Source organism: Gallus gallus, chromosome 3, assembly GCF_016699485.2.
Source record: "Gallus gallus isolate bGalGal1 chromosome 3, bGalGal1.mat.broiler.GRCg7b, whole genome shotgun sequence".
NCBI classification, from domain to species: Eukaryota; Metazoa; Chordata; class Aves; order Galliformes; family Phasianidae; genus Gallus; species Gallus gallus.
Genome location: NC_052534.1, coordinates 83517802 through 83541020, shown reverse-complemented (window position 1 = coordinate 83541020; position 23219 = coordinate 83517802). Strand labels below are relative to the sequence as shown.

Below are 23219 nucleotides of genomic sequence, written 5' to 3'. Positions count from 1 at the left end.
ATACAATAAAAAAAAAATTGAAATGTTTTCACTGCTAACTCCACAGGGAAATATAATAAAATCGAAGCTATATGTTTTGTAATTTTTGTGGAAAAACTGTTGTCATAGAGAACCTGCTTATTAATATAACATTATAGTGCTCATTCTCAATCACTATGTGAAGAATATCAAATCATATATACCTATGACAACCTAAATTTTTGAGTTTTAGGTGCCTCCAGATTGGCAGCTTGAGAAATTATAGGGAGTCCTGATTCAGCAAGGTTCTGGAAAATAACATAAATTGTGCATGCAAATACAGGTGCATACAAAAACACTACTGACAATGTAAGAAAACATTTGCATTCATTATGGTCAATTTTTCTTTATATTCAATCTTAAAACACACAGCTTAGACGGAGTGAATTTTTTTTCTGAGACTACAGGCCCTTTTATCTCTATATGTGAGAACAATACAATGAAAAAAAACTGTGTATGAAAATAGTATAAATGGAATATCATAAATTCTAAATAGGAAAACTTATGTAATCATGTTAAGTACCATTTCAAATCTTGTTCAGCTACATGACCGAGCTTGTACATATCTACCTGAGATGTACATGTCTGTAATTCACTTCAGCATTAATTCCATGTCATTTTTTTCCAGTTTCTTATGTTAGAAAGAAGTATTTGAATAGTTAATGCAATTAAAAGATGTTTTATACTCAGTAGCTCCCACTGGTCTCTCAAATTCTATGGCAAGAAACGAAGTGTTTTAACTTTTCAGATTCTTTCCAGAACATCAGTGCACTTTAGAATGTTATTAAATTTTAGATTGTGAGCAATCCTAGTGATAAAGGTATGGGAAACTGCTAATCTGGTAAATCTCAGGGTCTAGTAGATATTGGAGGCTTACCTAGTCAACCAGGGTCTCTTTATAGTAAAAGGAGAGAAATAGGTACTATAGAATGCACTTCATCTAATCAAAATCAGAACTTTAAAATGGGTATAAAATTTCCATTTTCTTTAAAAGACACTGGATGACTAGTTCAGATGTTAACATCTAAGAGTGAATATCTAGGTCAGGAGTCAGTTCAAGAGTAAAACATTTTATGCTTAGTTGTCTACATGAAGTGATCTACAGATACATAAGGTATCAAGACTTATATTTTAGATAAAGAAAAGCTAGTTAATGCAGCTGATGGAACCAAGAGAGCAAACTATGCAGCAATCTGGTGTCTAATTTAGCTCAAACATTTAGAGTGAGCAGAACTGTTCTCCAGGCTATCCTGGTTAATCCTCTGCTGTCTGACGTGGAAGCTGAATTAATTTATGTGACTACCTACTACCACAGAGATACTTACATATGCATTTTTTTATTTCAAACAGAATGCATATTAAGGTGTTTTTCCTGATGCTTATCATAGCATATTGTTTCCATATTCGAAGTGGGCCCATATCTCATCAAACAAGTCAAATATATTTTAGCTCTTTTGCCTCTATGGAGGCAGAATGAAAAAAAAAAAAAAAAAAAAAAAGGAAAATTAAGAAAACCTTGCACTTGTTTCAGAATTTCATATTTAAAATTCATAGTAAACTGGCATAGAGAAAGTTATTGCACTACAGACACACAACATCCATTTGAACTCTATACCAGGCAGGAAATTTTCATTCTAGACTCTAGGTTTTTAGATTTTCCATAAGTGTTGAACAAGTATTAATAGATTTACAATGTTCTTAAACATTTTTGAAATGCTAGCTTAACTTCTGAAGTCGTCTCATAGTAAGTATGCATAAACGTATGTCTCATAAATAAGCAAGGTTACTTAGAAACTATGATTTAGCAGTTAGTATGTTAAGGACTCTGTATGATCTAAAAATGTGATCCACAAATTCAGCATTTGTTTAGTTTACTGAATATATAATTTTTAATCTCTAGAAAACATGGATGAGAAAGAGTATTTCTTTCCCAGTTTTGCCTCCACTTGTTCGCATTTACATGAAACAATTTACCCTGATTCAGTATTTTCTACAAATAAAGGCATAAGATGCAGACCTTGCAGACATACTCAAGCTTACTTAACCAATCCAGGTAACAATTTGTATCAAGATAACATTGTAAAATCCGACCTCTGAGGGATTCCAACTAGGTAAATGTGTCATGATGAGTTAGGGTTTTTTTTGTTTTGTTTTGTTTTGTTTTTTGTTTGTTTGTTTCTTTCTTTCTTTTTTTTCTATTAAAATCATAGAATCATAGAATGGCCTGGGTTGAAAAGGACCACAATGATCATCTAGTTTCAATCCCCCTGCCATGGCCAGGGCCACCAACCACTAGACTAGGCTGCCCAGAGCCACATCCAACCTGGCCTTGAATGCCTCCAGGGATGGGGCATCCATGGCCTCCTCGGGCAGCCTGTTCCAGTGTGTCACCACCCTCTCTGTGAAAAACTTCCTCCTAATATTCCTAACACCTAAACTTCCCCTGTTTTAGTTTAAAACCATTCGCCCTTGTCCTACCACTATCCACTCTCATAAACAGTCATTTCCCCCTCCTTTCTACAAGATCCCTTCAAATATTGGAAGGTCACAATGAGTAAGACTATATTTGGTACCTAAACAAATAAAAAGCTAACTCAATAAACATTTCTACAAGATTCAGTCACCCATTTAACTAGATCATCAATATACTTTTAATCATGACCATTGAATGTACTCCACTTTGCATGAAGTAATTAAATAATCTTTCAGTCACATAAAGAGAACAAGTGAATAATTGCTGGCAGAGTGAGGCATGTATCCCAGCCCATGTCTCAGAGGCAGGCTAGGAAGTGGGAATTTTACTTTGTGAACAAGGTAAAGGTAAACTCAGTGTTCAAAATTTAGCATTTTGCTGCTCAGTATGGTATACGCTTAGGAACATACAGTTCAGTGTCATAAAAACTTTCCAACTCTCCTTTACAGGGAAAAGAGAATAGTATATACTCTCTACACATAAGTCTAGACAGCAGTGATGATTTTAAAGCTCTAAATTTTGGGCTTAGAAACCAGGTTTGTACCACATAGGTACCTCTAGTTTTCTTCCAGCTTTAATTATCTGTCTGTCTAAACTACTTAAAATATAAGTCTTCTATTTATACAGTCTTCATCATAATAATAGATACTACCATAATAGTTAATGAGTTCCATTTATCTCTGGTAGAGCTCTAAGTGCAAAGCCATAAATATGAGCCAAAGTGACCCAAAGATGACCACAGTTTTAAATCTCAAAATGACATTATAAAAAAAATTGTCTACTAAGTCCCAATTAATCTTTGGTTAGAGCAGAACAACTAAAGAGACACATGTGAGAGAAGCATTAATACAAAATTAGTTTAGTCAGATCCGTTTTTTTTGCAATGCACATAAAATGAATTCAATATGACAAGGCACTTAAATTGTTACAAAAATATTTCAGAACCTGGCTAAATATCACTATAAGGAAAAATCAAAAACATAAAGAGCAAACAGCCACGGAGTGGCTGTTTCAGTGTCTACTTTCAGAGATATCAGAGTAAGTCCTCAGCAGCTACAGCAACTCTGTGTGTGCAATAACTGTATTACACTAATGATTGCATTCCACTTTCTTAACCCATCAGCTCAAGCAACGTTTTAATGTATACTAGTCAGAACACTGAAGAAACTGGCACTTTCCCTCACAGGATTCTTACAGTCTGAAAGTGGCTTTGGTCCGCTAATTCATGGTCCAGAGATGGCATGACCTGTACAAATTCCACTGCACCATATAACATTTGCTCCAGCTCTCACAAATGGAGTCCATTTCAAAAAATATCATGATGCAGACAAAAGGCATAACATTAAATTATATCTCACATTGCTTTAGGCAGAACACAATGTTTTCAGAGAAAAAAAGTCTCAAGCTTCACTTTCCAAGACATTTGTACATTAAGCAACTGAGTGATTACAGTTATGTTTGTTTACTTAAGGGGAAAATTGTTTATAATTCAAAAGAAAGCTTGTTCAGAAATTACTCAGTGTTCACTGCAGAGTTATAATCCTCTGATAACAAGAAATAATAAAGATTACTTTGACAAAAACTTAATTATAACAGCACTACGAAAAGACCCCACATACTTGACTAATTACAGTAATTGAAACAGTACTTAATTTGCTGTTACTGTTTTTCTGCTTTTAAATCCCAAGGAGCCACAATCATTTGGTTTGTGAAGATGTGTTTTAATACCAAAATAATAAATTTGGCTTTAGATGGATAGGCTGTGCTCAAAGAGCTTTGTAGACTAGCTACTACATGTAGAAATCTGCATGCACTAAATGAAGCATAGTTTAGTTATTGAGTGTATTACTAGCAACTTTACCAGTTGCTTATTTTAAAGGCATTTTTGTAAAGGTGCCTCAGTATGGTAGCAGAGAATCCTTTGTGATTTTATTGTAGAGATGTACGCTAGTAATACTTTCCATGCACTTTTGTGCTAGGAGCCAATACCACTATCATATTCAAAACATTTGTAACTAAACAGTGCCAGTTGCCAAAGTGAATTGGGGGTTTCTCTTCAAGATATTTATAAAAATACATGTAAACAGCATTCATGATTAAAAAACTCATGTTCTGTTTGCATTGAGAAGATGACACACAAACACCAAAATTCAGAATCCTGTGGGATTTGGGCTCCCTAGTCTATTCTAGATGTTTTGGGATCTAATTCCTATTTCAAATTCAGCAAGACTGGATGGAAAAAGCTTTAAATCCAAGGTTTTTTTGTGCTGCAAAAACCAAGCTATATCATAAAGGCTGGCTTTTAAAAAATGAAACATTTAATTACAAAATGGTAATTCCAAAACACTGGTGGCCACAGCTCTAAATAGAAAGATAGCTTATAAGACTCAAATCACACTTACCACAGGACTGCAGACCTGGTTCTGCTCTCATCTGAAATAAGTATCAACATTCTACTGACAAGTAATAGGAATCTTATCAGGTCCTAAATCTGCTGCTTAGAAGATTAGCTGAGTTCAAGCAGCCTTTTCATGAAAGAGATAACAAGCAAAGTGAATTTCAGACACTTCAAGGAGTTAAATTCCAAATCTCAGAAAATACTGCCTTTGGGCATGGCACATTTTGTACTGTTTTGTTAAGGGAAACAAATCTCCACTAAATGAAATGGATGTTTCTGAAAAGCAAATGATTGACAAATTTATGTATTGAAGAAACTTAAAAGTCAAAGGAACTAGAGTTCTTCACTCAGTAGCTTAGAGAGATATTGCCTCCCATGTAGTTCTTCTCAAATTCTTTCTTTTTCTCTTGGTTTCTTATCCTCTTGGTTTCTTTTCATTTCCTCTTCAAGACTAAAATTTCAACAACAATATTTCTATTTTAATTTTCTAGATAGTAATTTGCTTCCCTGTCCTTTTTTTTTTTTTTTCTTTTTAAATTATTATTTTAAACAACAACAACAAAAGAATTACAAGCATTCTGGCTTTGGAAGAAGCCAAAATACCAAAGAATATGTTATATAGTGCTTATAACTCAGTATTTCTTAAAATAAGGTGAAGATTTTTACTTTTCCTTCTGTAGAAAAGTTTTCAAATGTTGAGTGTTTTCAGATTTTTTTGACTCTAAAAAAAGCAATTCATGCCTGTAGGGGATTTCCAAGGTCACAGCCTGAACCAATACATGAGCATGTGAGCACTGGAGCAAGGGGGTGAGGGGGCTGGAGCCACCCTTTCTGTCTTAGCAATGCTTCTGGGAGCACGTGTGCAACCTGAGTCTGTGCAGGTCCCTGTTCCCCCGCCCTTTTCTCCTGCAGCGCAACAGTACGAACAGGAGAAGGCTGCATTCCTCAGCTTGCCCCTTTCTCCAAAATGTTACTGGGAGGGGTGAGTTAATTTCTCTTTGATATCTTTCCCTATAGTGTCTATTTCTCAAATAAAGGCTCTGTCATCACGTTTGTTTGTTCTGCAATGCTTTTTAACATATTAGTCTTGCAGAAGGTTTGATCTTAACACTTGTATGAAACTTTGATGAAAAAGAGGGAAGTCAAGGTGAAAAGAAGAAGTAGCAGGAATATCTTGTAGGTGAAAAGTTTGTTTTTCATCATGACAAATTAAAGAAGACGGTAATATAAACATTTTCATGATTGCTGATATTGTACGATAATAAGGAAAGTGTCCTATAAATATGTTTAACTCTTGTAATTTACTTATTTGTAACACCTTAAATCTCTTGCAGTTAATGATTAAGAAATGTTATGCAGACTGGAGTTTTCCACCAGAGAAGTACATGCTGAATTTGGCATTCAGCTACAATTTTTAGATATTATTTTCCAATAAAGAAATACTTTCTGATGTACCATTTTCATTGCTTACCCTCTGTGTCTGTTTTGTCTTTTACACAGACATATGCATATGAAAAAGTTCTGCATGTCTTACATGACTAATATCACTTGCCTTTAATAAGCCTTGTTTACATTCACATTTAATCATTCCTTCTACAGCATGACACCCCTTTCTTTTGTTCATTAGGATGTTATTCATTGTGATTTGTTCTTATACCAATATATATGTTTGTTTTCTGCTACTATTACCAACTGTATTCTATATTTTTCTTTCTTTATCATGCCTAACAAGGCCCAGATTAGCAGATGAAATAGTAAGTAGCAAGAAATATTGCATTAGATTTTTCATCATAAATGTTTTAAAATATACGCGTATGTACCAAGACTCAGGTTTTGGCCCTTCAAGTCAAGGTCAGCTTAAAGCAAAATCAGGCCTTATTACATTAATTTATTATTATGTTTCCTTTGTTAATCATAACAATGTTCCTGCTGTTCATGAAATTAGTATTTTATTAAAACAAAAATACTGAGATTCTCTCCAGGGACATTTTACAGTGAAGATCTCCTGTTTAACTACAAACAGTAAAATATTGATCAATCCCTTAAACATAGTGACATTTGTTGATTTAATCTATTTCTAAGTATATTAACTTTTGGAGATGCTCATCTGTTAATTACTCTCAGAGCTGAAACTTCACAAAGCATCTCAAAGACAGACACTTGTTGACTGATATTAAACTCTTTATCATTGAGGCAGAATTTGAATAGGTTTGATTTCTTATTCTCAGTGACAGCTAAATATGTCCTGAATATTGAACAATACAAATTTCAGATGAAAGAATTTTTCACTCCTAATGAATTTGCCATTAAATTATGTAAATCTGTAATGGGATGGAAGATGAGTTATTTATCAAAGCAATGAAAAAGAAGCCCAGGAAACAGAGAAATAGTATATAAAGATGGCGGACTGACACTTTTTATAAACTGAGTGATTAATTTTGAATTTATACATTTTGTAATATCTTCTGGTAGTAACAGAAAATAATAAAATAGGAAGTACAAATATAGTAAAAATCAGAGCAAATTTTGTGATAATTTTCCACTGTCATATACTTCAGGAACTGTGCTAGTGAAATGGATGTAACTATTTGCGTAATCAAAGAAGTGGAACTTACCTCATAATATACACATTTTCAGCTGTTAAGGCTCTCCAGGACCTTCAAAAAGAGAAAACAAAATGCTGAGGAAACAAAAGAAAAATAGAACTTGTTAATATACTCTATATATCAAATACACTTACACTATTATCCAGTACACCATCACCAGTCATACACTTGTCAGATGCATAACAAAGTACTTTGAAAAGGTTGTCCCTCTACAAAAAAAAAATAAAATAAAATAAAATAGAAATATAGGGTATATAAAAGAGATAAATATTATTTCAGAGACATTAATTTAATTCAGTTTTCCCTGGCCTTAGGAGAGCTTTTCTGAGTCTTGTCTAATAGGGCCATAATTCTGCACCCTTATACAACATTAGAAAATAGAATTATGAGTGTGGAATTGCATTATAGTCAAGGAGACAATAACAATCTCAGAAAGTTCTGTTTTTTTAGTTAAAAATAAGCATTTCCATTTCCCTTCTGATATGCAACTGATAACTGACTATTCACCTTCTTTAACTACAAGGGAAGAGTATCAGACTACAAGAGGAATGTCAATAGCCGTGTTTTAACCTCTTAACTCATCTTTCAAAATCATTTTCAGAGTTGAAGATGGATGACCATATCGACACAATGTAGAGTAAGAAGTAAGTAGCCACCCAGTCACAGAGACTGCTCACAAGCCTGTTATCTCAGTCATATCAATGAGAAAAACTGCATTTTCCAAGCCAAAGCTTTATCACTCATACAAGATGCATTCTCCACCACATCCTTGCTCCTGACTCTTCAATAGGCATATCTCAGAAGATGGGAGAACACAGAAAATGTGGCACAAATATGGATGAAAATTACCAGTTATGATGGCCACTAAAATCTCTTGTTTAGAATAGCACTGTGAGATTGTTAAACTAAATAAACTCTCACTCCTTCCCTAGCAACTTCTTCTGTTGATGCTTCTTCAGGAAAGGACTTGTGAAATCAAGCTCTGTAGGAACAGAACTGACTAATGAAGTAAAATGCTCAGCAGCTGAACGCTGAGAATGAGAAATTAAAGCATTGGTGTAGAGAAAAAAAAAAAAGGAAGAAAAGCTTTTGTTCTTTCTGAAGCTGAGAAGTTGTTTACCATAGATTTGTTTGTTTAACCTACTAAGTGATTCACTGCAGCAGAGAATTGAGCCCTTCACCTTAAACTATCTGCAGTGTAATAGAGTGTAAGAATGAATAGCCGGTTGCTGTGATCCAAAGCAATTTCCCCTACAGTGTCAATACATAGGAAAGATTTTTATAAACAATATTTTAAACAGCCAAAATTCTCACATCACAAATTCTTCATGTAAAAGAAATTTACCGAATAGCCTAAAAATTAAAGAGATAAAGCCTATTCAAGCATTTATTGAATAACATTGCCTACAAAAAGGCAAAATAAAGAATGTACAGAAAGGTAAGGCAATAACAAGTCTTAATCCTAATCACTCATTCTAAAGAAATAATCATGAAATCATCTTATAGAGAGTGTCCATTTGCATAAAACACCTAATGAACCAAAAGAGAAGATGAATTTTAAGTTGAATTTTTAATTTCTCCTTTATTTGCAAGAATTACATGCTCATAGTGAAAAAAAATATAATATGCATTGCAGGAAAACACTGAAAAATCTTATTTTGATTGTCAAAAATATACAGCATATGATCCTTCTTATTTAAAAGTGTTGATTAACACTTCATTTTCTCTCACTACTGTTTGTCTTCCTTTGCCAGAATAGAGGCATTATCTCAATGTTTTATCTCTGTATTTATAATATTTTCTATTTAACACAACTATGATAAGATTGTGAATATTGTGAAAATTCTTCTTTCCACACTACACATTCCATCTTCAAAAATTATTCTGTTATTTCAAGCTGTTGATTGGTTTTCCCAGATTTGTCATTTTCTTACTGATTCTTACCTATTTTACTTTGTTCTTATATGCTCTTCGTGTAATATCATTATTAATTTCACCACTCTTTCTTCCAAGGAAGTCTTGCATAGAGGAATGTTTACCAGCAGATAGCACAGAAATTTTTCTCAAACTGATATTCAGTCATAAAATGCAGTATAGTAGGTTTTTGGGAATGGTGACCAAGTTACAAATCCTTGGCACAGTGCAGTGTCACGTTATTGTCTAGAATATTTTCTTTCTGGAGGGTCATATTGTGGCGTGTTTTGAATCTGTGATGAAAATAGTGATGATAATAGACAAATATTTTTAGTTGTTGCAGAGTAGTCCTTACACAGAATCCAGGTCTCTTCTGTTGCCCTGCCAGCAAGCAGATTGGAGTGCAAAAGAAGTCTGGACACAGGATAGCTGATCCAAACTGTCCAGGGGGATATTTCATACCATTATAGTGCCATGTTCCACAATAAAGATGTTGGGAAAGAAGGAGAAAGTGGAGGACGTTCAAAGGGATAGCATGTGTCTTCCCAGTAAACCATTACACATGAGAAACCCTGCTTTCCCAGAAGTGGATGAACTTCTTTCATGTTTTCCCATGGGAAGAAGTGAATGAATTCCTTGTTCTCCTTGCTTGTGTGCCCAGCTTTTGCTTTGCCTAATAAACTGTCTTAACATCAAAAAATGAGTTCTCACCCTCTTACCTTTCTGTTTCTCTCCTCCATCCCGCTCTGGGTGACTGAGACATACAGAAAATTTGACCCAGAATCTTCAAATGTAGAGATAGTAAATTCACAACATGCTAAGATTTTAACACAGAAAAAAAAGACAATCCTAAACCTCTTTGCATTTCAATGAAGACCTCAGCTTTTCCTGAAAAGTAAATTTAATATAATTGTAAAAAAGTTCAGCTAACAGAAAAATTATTCATGATTTATGGACAGAGAATATACTTGCTTATAGGAACACAAAATGTACTAAAATATAACATCTAAATTTTCAGAAAATAATGTTCTTTCCTTGAAAGTCTGGCATAGATTTTGTATTAATACCATAATCAGGAGTTGAAATATTCCAGGGAAAAAAAAAAAAAAAAAAGGAGCAGGTTTGTTTTCCTAGATATCTGAAACATCTTTCTAATCTTCAATATTTGCTCAACAGAACATAACCCTTGATTTCATTGTCTAAGATTGTGTCAAGAATTTAAGTTGAAATGTTTAACTCATGTCTGGATTATCTGATCTTATCTGACTGAGATTGGCTTTTCTGATGGAGGACACAGATTTGCTGAACAGCCCTTGGAGTCTTGGATGGATGGATATGTGATGAAAACAAATGTTGTTAACAGACTAACAACACAAAAGGATTTAGCGGTATTAATTAACTATTTAGAGACACTGCAACAAAACTTACAGAGAGTTATGCATAGAGTTGTAACTCACAATCCTTACCCTCCTACAACAATGCAAATCAATCAACTCCTGTTCCTTTCTGGGAGGAACTGGCATCCCAGTTTTTCTTTAATTATTGGAAGATAACAGACATTACTCTTGATCTGTAGATACAATGTTTCCAAACTGGCACTTATTATAGTCCAGGGCTGTCTTGGCTATTGTATTGGCTACTGTACCTGGGCAGGTGTTGGCAGCAGGAGCTACAGGACTCCTCTGTGAGATGTGGAGATGTTCGGTGCTACCCTGTGCCATACACAGTAGGTTCCAGTTGGCTTCAGCAGTGTCAGTGTGGGGCTAGACGTACCAGCCAAGGTTTCTGTGCCTCTGGAAGATACATTCTAGAAGGGGTAGAAAGCATCTGCTTCCTGGCAAGAGATGCAGCCCACGGAGAGAAGCCCACACAGGAACATGTTGTCTGGCAGGACTTACAGCCTCGAGTAGAGGAGGAATAACTAGAACGATTTTTGAAGGATTTTATCTCATGAGATCCCATGCTGGAGCAGGTCAAAAGTGTGAGGAGGAAGTTGAGGCAGAGAGGAACTGTTATCTTCTGATTGCAACCTCCATACTTCTACACTGCTTGAATTGGCAGAGGAGGTAGAAAGCTGGAAATGAAGGAGTGAAGTTCATCTAGTGTCGATGGAAAAGGTATTTCTAGTTTTGTCTTTTTTTTTTTTTTTCTCACTATTCCACTCTTATTTTTAATTGGCAGTAAATAAAAATAATCTTCCCTAAATTCTGCCTATTTTGCCCACAAAGGTAGATAGAAAAAGCTATGTTCCTGTCTTTATCTCAAGCCATGGGCTTTTTTACCCTGTTATCTCCTCTTGTCTTGTTGAGGAATATGAGTGAGAGAGAAGCTTGGTGGGATTCTGGAAGCCAGCCAAGGTTAAGCCATCAGAACTACACAGCCAGCAAAAGCTGCAAACAAATGACAAACAAATGACACAGATAAGTCATATGGCTGTCATTGTGGTGATCACAGGAACACTGCGGAATTATGTTGCGTTAGCAGCAACATGGAAACATACACACAAAACATTTAATGGACAATCGTGCTTGAAGGAAGATTCTAGGATTTTCCATGATGAGTGAGTTCTCATTTTGGCTTAAAGATTTATTACTCATATCTGACATCTATCCTGATGTCCTGGTTTCAGCTGGGACAGAGTTGATTTTCTTCACAGTCTCTGGTATGATTCTAAGTTTTGGCTCTGGGACAAAAACAATATTGATAACACATCAACATTTTAGTTGTTGCTGAGCAGTGCTGTACAGAGCCAAGGACATTTTAGCATCTGTTACTGTTCCCAGCAAGTTGGGCTGAGGGGTCCAAAGTTGTTGGGAGGGGACAGAACCAGGACAGCTGGCCCAAAACTGGCCAAAGGGATATTCCATTCTATATGACATCATATGAAAGAACTATAGTACTGAAAGGGGGTGCTGCTGCTGCTCAGAGACTGGCATTGAGTGGTGAGAAATTGATTGTGCATTATTTTCTTTGTATATATATATATCACAGAATCACAGAATTTCAGGGGTTGGAACGGACCTCAAGAGATCAAGTCCAACCCCTCTGCTAAAGCAGGTACACCACAATAGGTCACATAAGCAGGCATCCAGACAGGTTTTAGATATCTCCATTGAAGGAGACTCCACAACCAATCCAGGCAACCTGTTCCAGTGCTCTGTCCCCTTTACCACAAAGAAAATCTTCCACATGTTTATATGGAACTTCCTATGTTCAAGTTTTATGCTACTGCTCTTTGTCCTATCGCTACACATCACCAAGCAGAAGCTGGCTTCGTCCATTTGTCTCTCACTTCCTTTTAGATACTTATTAATCAGATCCCCTCTCAGCCTTCTTTTCTCCAGACTGAACTGACCCAGCCTCGTGCGGAAGATGCTCCAGGTCCTTTATCGTTTTTATGGGCCTCTGAAGGATTCCTTTTAGGAGATCTCTGTCTTTTTTTTAACTGAGGAGCCCAGAACTGGACACAATATTCTAAATGTGGCCTCACGAAGGCAGAGTACAGAGGGAGGATCGCCTCTCTCGACCACTAAAAAGACCACAGCTGTGCTCTTTTTAATGCACCATATATATCTCTATTATTATCTTTATTGTTATTTCTCACTTCCTTTTATTGTCTTAGTAAATTGTTCTTATCTCAACCTATGAGTTCTACCTTTTTTTCCAAATTCCTTCCCCTGTCCCAGTGGGGGTGGGGGGCAGGAGGGTGAGGGAGAGTGAGCAAAAGGCAAGTTAAACACAACATTTGAAAAACCTGCCAGCTATTAAACTCTACAACCTACCTATGTAGTTATCAATGTAGTTTGTAATTTTTTTGCAAAGATCTAAACAATATCATTTTGTTGCAAATAAAATGCAGTATTTCTTGTTCTACTAGTAGACATGAAGCATATTGAATCAGCCCTCTTTCCCTAACACTTCATTTAAGATTTCCAGCCCAGTATCACCATGGTGCCCCAGTTTCTTCTTTCCGTTTATGATTTTCTTTCACAACCTTAACTGTTTGCATTTCTATCATCTAAATTCTCCTGTTAGTGTCTTTTTTTTTTTTTTTTAAGCCCAGTGCCCTGTCCTAGGGGCATTATGCCAGATGTCTTCCATCCAAGCAAAGTATCATAATTACCGTCTATGTCTTACATGCATTATTTCGCTTAATGAAGCAGAGGTTGTAGGGAGAGAAAGGATGTTTTACTAGCCAAATTAATATAATTTAGATTATCACATCTGCTGTAATACCATTTTGCATTTTGTTACAACAACGCAGATTTTTCCTCTGTAAAGAGATTCTTTCTGATTTATATAGAAGATTTATTTTTGTAAGTTTGCAACCCACTGTGTCTTTTTCTGCCACAGTGCTGTCTCTCACTTAGTCCTCACTTTTTATTTTTTATTGTATGTTTTTCTCTTTTACTGTTCTTATGCTTCTAGATTTTGCAACTCTTTTTATGTCTTAGTCTTGTTATTGTATTTTCTTCATATTGCTCTGTTACTCTTTCTTACTAATCCTTTTATGTTCAATCATTTTTTATCTACAAATCATTAGGAGGTCCTGATGCACCATTTGGTTTCTAATTGTCCTTCTCCAACATCAGTACACATCTAAGTTTTCAAGTTTCTTAAACTTCCCATTTCCTTTTTCTGCAATGTTTGGTGATTAATTTCTTCCAGGTCACCTATAAACAAGCTCTCTTCAGATTAAATTCTAACATTTTCTCCACTCCATTTCAAGTAATCATTCTGCCTTCTGAGGCAAAGAGCTCTCATATATAGTCCAAGAACTGGTTGAACAATGTGTTATTTACTCATGTTTTCAAATTTAAGGAACCAGCTTAGGTCCTTGAGTTGACTTCTGTGTCTGATAAAGGATAAATAGCTACTGTTTTGTCTCAGTCATCTCTATTGTAGATATCTATAGTGGACTAATATGTGTTAAATACCATGGGCAATACTACTTTCTGACAAATATCCATGTTGTATTACTCCTTAAGTAGAAGATCTTGTCCTTTAGTTCTTCTATTAGAAATAAAATTCGAAAGTAAGCATTATAAGCATTCAGACTACTTGCATCATTTTGAACGCAGAGGCATTTTGACACCATTGGGTCTGTGAATTTGGAGGAAAATTTGGAAGAAAAAGAAAAAAAAATTAAAAGGAAAAGCTTTAAATAAAAGCTCAAAGGAAACTTTAACTATGGGTTTTACATGTCTTTTTCACAAAGAAAAAAAAAACACTCCATAATAAGAATAAAGATCCAACTCTAAACTGTACTCTTACTATGCTTACCCATTCTTTTCCTTTTCATTTTCCAATTCACATTTATTCTAACAAAAATGATATGCAGCTAGGTGTTTGTCTTTCTCTTTGAGTCTAATATTTAAAAAGATGTCCCTCTATGATCTTGTATTTGATTTTCCTTACAGAACTCATTTAGCCTTTATTTAAATTAATCTTTAAATATTTCTGTATTTCGGAGTTAAAATGCAATATGCATGACAAGCTTTGCAGAAATAGACAAAACACTGTAAACTTAATCAAAATGACACTAAACATTTCTTTCTTGTTTATTTCTTTCCATTTCAAACTTACTCCTTTAAGTTCTACTAGATATACAGATAGTCACAATCAATTTATTGTCTGTTGTTTCCCTCAGGAAAACATGAGTGTTCTCAAGCATAATCTTATTTCTCTTTGCGATCTCAGTAGGAAAAAAAATTACACACATTTCTCCGGAAGCTTGGTATTTTTCAAGTAAAGAACACTAATCTTTTTGACAATTATCTGTGAAGGTCTTACTAAAACTTAAGTACATTCAAAAGAGCTTATAATATTTTCTGAGTACAGAGACTATTTTGCAATATCTCTAGCACTGCAGGTATAGGAAGCATCTAGATACGTAACTTTACAGTTCAGTAGTTCTGCTCCAGAAGTACATTGCAAACTACTGGGCTCAGATACAAATGTACCTCAAGAAAAACACTTAACAGCTCTCCAAATGCTTTTGAATAACTCATAATCTGCCTCTACATGCTCTTTTTGTTGGGATATTTTAGCTGTAATTTTATAACCATCTATTTCAATAGAGCAAAAATGAAAGGCAACATAAGGCTTGTGAAGGGCTTGGAGAATATGCACTATGAGCAGTGACTGAAGGAACTGGGACTGTTTAGTCTGGGGAAAAGAAGACTAAGGGGCAACCTTATTGCTCTCTTCAAATACCTGAAAGGTGATAGCAGAGAGAGTGGGGTTGGTCACTTCTCACTGGTGACAGGTGACAGGACGAGGGGAAATGGCCTCAAGTTGAGCCAGGGGAGGATTAGGTTGGATATCAGGAAAAACTTATTTACAGAAAGGGTTGTTAAGCAGTGGAATATGCTCCCCAGGGAGATGGTTGAGTCACCATCCTTGGATATGTTTAAAAACCGTTTGGATGTGGTGCTCAGGGACATGATTTAGCAGAGGGTTGTTAGGGTAGCATGGTTAGGTTGTGGTTGGACTTAGTGATCTTGAAGGTCTTTTCCAACCCTAGCAATGCTATTAATATCTCCTCTTTTTTAATACATATCTCAGAGATGTTCATATTATATCTGAAATATGATTGGTGTACATCTGTAATTTTTTTTTTGAATGTTCAATCTGTTATGGATTATTTCTAGCCTAAGAACAGTTTGTTTTTCTTGAAGCTCATGTTAGTCTCTTGTTAAAATGTGATATTTCTTTAAAGAAATCACGTTTTTAGAGATAATTTCATGTAAGAACCAACTACTACATCCCCTTTATTCACATTATATTTCACAGTATGTATTTTAATTATTTATAATAGCTTACAATCTAATATTGTAAAAAATAATATATTTAAATACTTAATATACATGTAACACATGGCTGCCCAGAGAATAGAGCTGTTGCCTGCTGTATTATTGAGACACGACTCTATTGTTATCCCATTCTGAATAACTTTTACTCTGACATGAATATAATAGGTTTATGGGGGTTGAATGGGCATATTTCATCTAAGCCTGTGTATCTTGGAGTATTTTTTGGAGGAATACATGTTATGTGAGGATTTTATGAAACTATGAAACTAGCTTTTATCTTAGTCTCAAGAGAGAAAAAGTTTTTTGATTCATCACTATCTCAACTGGTAGTAAAACTCTTATTTTTAATGAGTTTATTTTTATTATTTCATTTTTCTTTTGTAATATATGAATTGTGTCATGTATCCAGTTGTCATTTCTACTTGATAACCTAAACCAAGTACTTTGAAATTTTCAGTTCATATCCCCTCCCCCCCCCCCCCCACACACACACAAAAGGTTAAATTCCTTTCACTTGTTGTTTTTTTTTTAAATTGCTGTACATGAAAGTTGGAAAATTATATTTCCCTTTTCTTTCTTTTCCTGAAATATCAGTATATATAGCAAGCTTAACCAAGCTCTCCACTATCTTTTCAAATTTATTTTTAGAAAAACATGTATAAAATGATTCTAATCCTAATGCTAACTCATCATACCTTTGTGCACAGTTTCCACTTAAAAATGAACAAATTTGAATTTATATTAAATCACTGTCTGTTACAACCACCTGTATATATTAGCAGATACTATGCTTGAGAACCCAGCAGAAACACTACTATTCACTAGATTTAGATAGAACACTCTTTTTTTTTTTTTTTTTTTTTTTTAATTAATTCTATAATATAGTTCCTCAAGAAAGTAGAGCTTGAAATAATTATTCTTGGTTTAGGTACTATCTTAACTTCCTGGAGAATATTTTCTATTTTTTTTTGTTTGGTTGGTTGGTTGCTTGGCTGTTTGGTTTCAGTTTCTGAAGACAGCTCATAGATACATGGAATATCTAGCTATATTCCTCTCTTTGCTATTGTCATTTTGTTTTGTTTATTTTCAGCCAAAATATCTGAAATGGGATTAGAATTTCTTAGCAATACAAACATTTTCTCTATTGAAAACTGACCTACTGCATTCTCTGTTAAGAATGCAAATTAATAAGTTTTCTTGGGAAAAGTAATTTAAACGTTAAAAATATTGTATTCTGACTTTAGTTGACCAGAAACTGCATTTCAGTTCAGGAAGTCATAAGGTAATTCTTAGTTTCTCCTTGTTCCAGATCGGACAATAATATGCATTGCATTTTTACCTACCAAAGGTTTTTTTCCCACTTTTTTCTAGTGTCTGAGCTGTCCAGGGCGCCCAGAGAAAAGTCTTGACAAAGCCTAACTGCCTTTGTTCTTTATCTGCAGAAGAAGAGCCCCACCATCACGGGAGCTTGTTAGAAACCACAAACCACATGAATAATGAGAAGCAAATATAGCAAGCTGAATTTATAATAGCTCTGTGTTCTTATATGCATGTATGCTGTATTTCCAAAAATAAGTGTAAAGTGTATAAACAAGAAGCATTACTTCTTACGAAGGTGTTTATGGTTTTAAACAGAATATTGTTTTCAAAGCATTGTCACTCAGCTGGTGTTGTATATGTACCTCTATGAATATGAATAAATGCTAACATGACCCAGTGAATTCTGTGCAATACTATTTATATCCTGAAAATGTGGAAAATATCAGTGCTTTTCTGATTGATTTAGCAAGAGTATTGTTATTGTTCTTTTCAGAAAATGGGAGCATTTGCATATCTATGACAAAGTGTCACTGTAAGACATATCAAGTCAAACTATGTGAGTCACACCATGTCAGAATACAATGCACAAAGAAACTTTCTGAAAATGCTGCAACCTGAGATTGTATGTCAGAATCTAGTACTTCATTACCAAGATAATCCAACCTATGATAACTTCATTATCTAAAATTTTCAGTGCAGAAAAACTGTGTTAGTTAGGGATGGCAAAGGTCTCCTCTAGTCTTAAAGTCTCTTCTTTTTATGCAATATTATAAACGATTTACATGCTAAGCTCAAAACTGCTCCTTTATGGAGCTTTGAGGAAAAACTGTTGTGTATCAAATATAATACCTATAATTTTCTGTATACAAATCAATTAAATACAACAAAGTAATAAGATTTAAAGCTGATATAACATCACATCTGTCAAATCTTCACAATTGGCAATGTGTGACTAGGAAAGAGGTAAGAAAAAAAGCTTAAGAGTTCTGCATAGTCTAATATTGTTTGGACTTGATAATACAAGAAAATACTCATACAATTTGATTGGAGCATTTAATTTAGGATGCTATTTTGTTACCTACAATCCATTTATAGGATCTCTACAGCTTCAAAAATTTATTGGAAATCTAATATTATAATACCCTATAGCCTTTCTTTGACATTAAAGTCTTTATAGGAAACAAAGTCTTTAATTCAGGCATCTAGATTTAAGCATAATCCCCCGATATTTCTTTTGATGATTTGCTGGTCCTGAAGAAAGATGTTTCTTGCTTTTTTGTTAAGAAAATTCTTAGACTTTGCCAGGAAGATATAATGTAGGATATAAAAGAAAAACCTCATCTACGAGGGCATACTGAGAGAACTGGGGCTGTTCAGCCTGGGAAAGAGAAGGTTTCTGGGAGACCTGATAGTGGCCCTTCAATATCCAAAGGGGGGCTATAAGAAAGAAGGCAATAAATGCTTTAGCAAGGCCTGTTGCAATACGGCAAGGGGAAATGGTTTCAAACTAAAAGAGGGGAGATTTAAATTGCATGTAAGAAAAAAGTTCTTTACAATAATGGTAGTGAAGCACTGAAACAGGTTGTCCAAAGAGGCGGTGGATGCCCCATCCTTGGAGACATTCAACATTGGGCCGGATGGAGCTCTGAGTAATCTGATCCAGCTATAGACATCCCTGGCTATAGCAGGGGGATTAGAACTAGATGACTTTTAAAGGTCCCTTCTGATTCAAACAATTCTGTATAGAAATAATCATACTCAAAGAAATTGTGAGTTGGTATGCTTCCAAAAAAAAAAATTATGTACATTTTATTAACAGGCAGTGGGTGCTGAGTACATTACAAAAGGCCATTTCCTCTTACAGGGCTCCAGTTTGACCTTTTAACAAAATCTGAGTGACCATATCTGATCATTCTTTTTAACACCTTGACTGGGACAATTCTAGTAATTCCAGCCATTTTAAAAAACAAACATGGAAAAGTTTCCCAAAGGCTCTTATGATTTTTTTTTGTTGTTGTTTGTTCTTTGAAACTGAAAACTGTCCTAATGGAAAAACTTTTACTTGAGGGAGAAATAAAGAGAATATTCTTCCCAGACATCTGATTTTTTCTTTGTTTCTGTATGTTCATCTGATACATATATTTTTTCTAATTTGGTATTTTACCCATTTTAGTGTAAATTGCCATAAATTTTGTTTGGTCTTAAAATAGGTATCAATCTAATAATAAAATCAATCAAAAGCACAGACCACATAGATATACATATGTTTAAGGAAATTTCTGTTCTCCATAAGCGTGACAAGTTTATAAATTGTGGCATGGCCAAACTCCTTGAAAGATAAGCTGTGTAAGTGTTGTGCTTCTCAAGCCTGTGCAAATTAGCATTAGGCAAAGAAATGTGGCAAAATGCAGCAAAAAAAAAATTCTACTAAGGGGAACTGCAGCAACTGGTTAAAATGTTGAAATGGCTGGAAGAAAAGAAGAAATTAAGGACTAAAGTTAGATGCTTTTTTAAGGACACTTAGACGAGATGATTATACAGGATCCTTCTCTCATTCATTACTTAGGGTATTATTTAGTACTTGATCCCCTCAGTATGACTACCAGCACATATGCCAGAAATCCCAACACAGACTGTATTGTTTTGTTCCTGTTCCTTTTTAACACTTTAAAAATTAACCAACTCTTTTATCTGGGTACATTTGGTACATGTGCCTATATCTTGTACAAACTGGTTGTCCTGTTGAGTGATGCTTACTCCCACTGACGTCTGCTGTGATAAGATGGAATGAGTCACACTAGGTGTTTGTAAAGGTTAACAAGTAATGTATTCAGACCTGCAGATAAATCATGATGCCCTTCTATGTGGCAGATGCTACAGCGTAAATTGCTAAGAAATGCTTAAACATAGGTAAATAAATAGGTGGAATCAGTAACTCTAAAATAAATTCAAAGGTACATTTTCTACTGTACATGTTGAGCATTATCTCTGTAAAAAAATAGCAGCACTGTGAATGACCACTGAATATTATTACTTCATTGTTAAGAATCTGGATACACCATTAAAAAAAAAAAAAAAAAAAAAATCTGTAATGTCTTGTCACTGCATACTGCCAGTGTTGAACACTGCTCCATACTAATTTTACATATTTTACACCATGCCAGATATGCTCCCTATCTAGAGGATCTGCTAGTCAAGATAAAGCATCATAATGGTTATGTCCTATCACACTATCCCTCTGCTAAAAGCATCAAAGAGATACTTAATGTAACATCTTATTTTTTTTCTTTCTGTTTTGCTTTTCCTGTAACTAAGTGGCCAAGGAAATCATTTTCTGATCATTACACTAAGGATTTGGTAATTCAGTATGTACTTACTGTCCTTTGAAACACCACTGAAGTAAGGCTTCAGCACAGTCCAAAGAGGTTTAATGAGGCCAATGTGCAATGGTTAAACAAAAGTGATAGTTTCATTGCAGATGCTAAAGGTAGCTGTGAAGAATCACACTGAAGGCATTATTAAACCAAACTCTAGTTCTCATCTTCTTAATCTATCAACCAGATTTTTTTTTGTGAGTTTCTACAAGTATGTTACTCAATCTCCTTCCTATAAGAAGTCATACAGTTCTTCCTGTGGCATACAAGTGGTTACATTCTGTCCTTGTGTTGGCTGTGTTCATTAATGAAGTAGGAGCTCTAACTTTTCCTCATCCTTCCTGATATGGGAGTAAAAAAGCATATACTCAAGGCTCTGAATTTTCCATGGTGACATGATGGCCCATAGAAAATTACTGCAAACTGCTAAGCATCTGTTCCCCTAACCAAGGTTACTATTAAATTCTGAGTGGTGACTTCACCACCTCCCTGGGCAGCCCATTCCAGTTCCTGACCACTCTTTCAGAAAAGTAGTATTTCCTAATGTCTAGCCTGAATCTCCCCTGGCACAATTTGAGGCCATTCCCTCTACTCCTATCACTAGTTACACAAGAGAAGAGGCTGACCCCCAGTTCACCGTAATCTCCCTTCCGTTAATTATATAGAGAGAAAAGGTGTCCCCTGAGCCTCCTCTTCTCCAGGCTGAATAAGCCCAGCTCACTCAGCCACTCCTCATAAAACTTGTGCTCCAGACCTCTCACCAGTTTCATCACCCTTCTCTGGACACGCTCCAGTGCCTCGATATCTTTCTTGCAGGGAGGGGCCCAAGAAGGATGGGGAGAGACTCTTCATCAGGGAGTGTAGTGATAGAATGAGAGGTAAGGGCTTTAAACTAAAAGAGGGTAGATTTAGATTAGATACTAAGAATGAGCTCATTACTCAGTGGTGAGACACTGGAACAGACTGCACAGAGAAATACTCGATGCCCTGTCTTTGGAAGTGTTCAAGTCCAAACTGGACTCTGAGCAGAATAGTCTACTGCAAGGGATCCCCACCCAGGGTTGGAACTAGATAACCTTTAAGGGTCCTTCCAACTATTCTTTGATAATGACTTCAAACACACATACAAGCACAGCAACAAAGAATTCACCTTATTAAAGTATTGCGCAAAGAGGAGAATAACAGAGAGTGAGTATAAATCAGCTTTTTTAAAATTATTTATTTATTTATTTATTTATTTAAGAAAGCCAAGGAAATAAGTCTTAGGAAAAGAAAAAGAACATGGAGCAGTGCCACATTGCCTCCTTAACAGTTCCAGGTTACCCAGAGGTAAGAGGAGAGAAAGGCAACCAAAATTATAAAAGACAATATTTGTTAAAACAGGTAGCTGCAAAAAAGTCACAGCAAGAGTATAACTCACGTTGAGATACAGTCAGTAAAACTGACCAGATCATTTATGGGCAGTATATTTAAAGGCAACATATTTTACTCTGTTACTCTTTGAGTTACAGATTTCTGGATCAATAGATTATATTCTGGGAACACATTTCAAAAGGTGTTTCCTAGTCGTACTCATCCTGAGCTATCATGGACAAGATTCTTGAATGAATGTTATGTGGGTTTTTTTTTTTTTAAGTGTCACTTTTTAAAAAATTAAATCTTTCAAATTATCCTTATTTCAAGAAATTTAGTCCTATGTATTTGTCAGACACTTTCAAAAGTCCCTAAGCTCCATTTTCATAAATAATTTAGATACCTAAGTCCTTAACGTAATTTTGAGATCTAGGTCTTCCAACATAAGGTAAATAAACACCTTAGATTTTTGGTGAAACAAAAATCTTTAAAAATTCTTGCAATGGATCTCAATGGGCAAAAATGTACCAAGAAAAAATGAGCAAAAGGAATAAAATCTCCTGAAGTTGACTAACCTTCTACTTCACTAGAAAAATCAATAGAATATAAAATATGTTCCTTTTCCTTCCTCTCATACATAACAACAACAAAAAAAGCAAAATCATCTTCACTGAAAATGCATTTGTTTAACACATCTCATTTTTATATTCCATTTCTTATGACAGTAAACAGATGTCATTCAGCTAAATGTAAACTGCTAGCACTGCAAAACAAGAACAAAAACTCTTCAACAAGAGTTGTGTTTTAAAGCCAGATGTGAGCTTACACCCCCATTATGTCTACCAACAATTCAATATATATCAGAAGATAGTACCTTGACTAGCTGTGCCCTAGTTAAAGTAAATATGATGATGCTCAGCCTTACATCCTTTCTTCAGCAGGTGGGAT

General features: G+C 35.0%; 1 long non-coding RNA gene across 1 annotated transcript; it reads left to right on the top strand.

Annotated features, from left to right (window-relative positions):
- Positions 1-5797: 5797 nt before the first annotated feature.
- LOC101751461 lies at positions 5798-19880 on the top strand. The gene is made up of 3 exons (XR_212024.5): positions 5798-5871; positions 8097-8139; positions 17596-19880. It is a non-coding gene; the product is annotated as an uncharacterized LOC101751461 (long non-coding RNA).
- Positions 19881-23219: the final 3339 nt, after the last annotated feature.